The sequence below is a fragment of the Budorcas taxicolor genome, chromosome 10 (assembly GCF_023091745.1).
Source record: "Budorcas taxicolor isolate Tak-1 chromosome 10, Takin1.1, whole genome shotgun sequence".
In the NCBI taxonomy this organism is placed as follows: domain Eukaryota; kingdom Metazoa; phylum Chordata; class Mammalia; order Artiodactyla; family Bovidae; genus Budorcas; species Budorcas taxicolor.
The window spans coordinates 24,620,794-24,622,848 of NC_068919.1; positions in this window are offsets into that span (position 1 = coordinate 24,620,794).

Sequence of the window (2,055 nt, forward strand, 5' to 3'; positions counted from 1 at the left end):
CCTGGCGTGCTGTGATTCATGGGGTCGAAGACAGTCTGACACGACTGAGCAACTGAACTGAACTGAACTGAACTGACATGGTAGTATCTCATAATGGTGGTGGTCTATGGACTTGGGTACCTGATTAATTTACAAAGAGCAGAGCACCCTGCCAGAGAGTAAACCTTTGTGGGTTTAAGCCATTGAGATTTTGGTATTGTTACCACAGCACAACCTAGCCTAACCTGATACAAGGTTTACCTGCATGGTAACTGAACTTTTCCAAGAACTAAAATGCAATTCCTAGATATCTGATCATATCATAAAACTTGTTGCTCCTATGTGGAAGACAGTTAAGAATGAATTGTTGACTTTTATCCCTAGCTTCTTCAGCTACCACCACCTTCTGATTTTGAGGAAAATTATTGTGAGTGCTTCACAGATGAGCTCTCCATTATTCTGACATTTAGACTGGGGGAGTGGGGGAGATTTTGTTTCCTCATTCCACAGCCTAATCCCAGAACTGTCCCCACCCACTAATACTCACACAATCTTGTCATAGGGCAACTATTACCACTCCCAAGGGGTCACAAACAGCGGGCTCCACTGCAATGTCAGGGCAATGCAGCCAGGCTGCGCTCTTTCCTCACTGGTGCCTGGGCTTGGTTAAGTCTGGAGAAGCAGCCTTCTCAAGTGGGAACAAAAATGAGTGTGAGGCACACACCCATCCCGGCACTATGTGAATTTGGGGTGAGTTTTCTTAGTATTGCAGCTCTGGTCAATTTCTAGTTTCTCCAGCGGCTAGCAAGCTGTCAGGTTGGTGCTACTGGGTGCCCTCGTTTTCCTGGGCTTTTCTCAAGCCCACCTGAACTTGCCATTTTTGCACAACTGCAAAGATCATAAACGGTGGGGGTTGAGCACAACCAGAGCTTCTGCAAGCGCGCCGCAGCTGCGATCAAAGGTCGGCAGGGCTGCCGAGAGGCTGAGCCTGCGCAGTATCTCTCCCGCCTTGGAAAGGGTGGTTGCAACGCGGGATCGTTACACCGGCTAGCTCACAAGAGGCGGGAAAACCTTAGCTTGGGTCTCCGTGTCCCTCCCTCTTCCTGCCCTATCCACCCCGTCTGCCAAGCCAGTCCGTCCTCCTCAGGCGCCTAGGCCCCGGGGGAGGGGTATGAGAAGGGCCCTGGGCTTCTGACTCATCATCTCCAACCCCTTTCTCGCGCGCGCTCCAAGTCTCAGGACTCTGGACCTGGGCACTGTGGGAGGGGGCACGGCGACAGCATCTGGGAAACCCCAGCTCTGCCGAGGGGCAGCCCTCAACCCCAGCCGGTCTCCGAAGCTACCAGATGGAGGAATATAGAACCCCAGTCAGTTCTCAGTTACCGAGGTTGGGGTGTTGGCGCCCCCGCGTAAAACTGCCCTCCCGGCTCCTCCCTGCACGCGGGGCCAGTGGTCGCGTCCGAGGAAACGCTCGTCTAGGCCCAGATTTCCAGCGCCTCGCGTCACTCAGCAGATGCACAGCGCCCCCACCACAGAAGGGAAGGCTCTTTATTTCCCAGCAGGCCACGGGGCGGCGAGGCATCCTGGGATTTGTAGTTTCCGCTAGAGTAGAAATGCACCAGATCGAAGTGAGAGAACGGAAGCACCAGTGGTGAATGCATCTCAGAGAGTGGGCGTGTACGGGAACCCGGGTTTGGAGTGAATGGGATTGTGAAAGGTGGAAATCTTGGAAACAGTGAGATGAGGCAGATGTGAAGCTGGGGAGGCAGTGGGTAAGAATGGAAGGGAGGAAATGGATCTAGCTGAAAGTTAGTTTAAGGATGTCTTATCTTGCAGGCAGTCAGATTCTCAGGGCTGTGAGGTGATGGCAGACTCACTCTAGGTGTTGCTTTCCCCAGCAGGGAAGGGTAAAGCAAGGGGCCTAGTCAGAGGGAAAATTGAAGGCACTCCACAAGACTTCATGTATGTCTCGGGGGACTCCATCTAGTTTGAGTTCAGGGGGATGCGGTGCAGGAGAGTCTGGAGAATGTTCCAATCGGATAGGAGGGCAGCACATGTCTGCTTCCACTTGCCAGC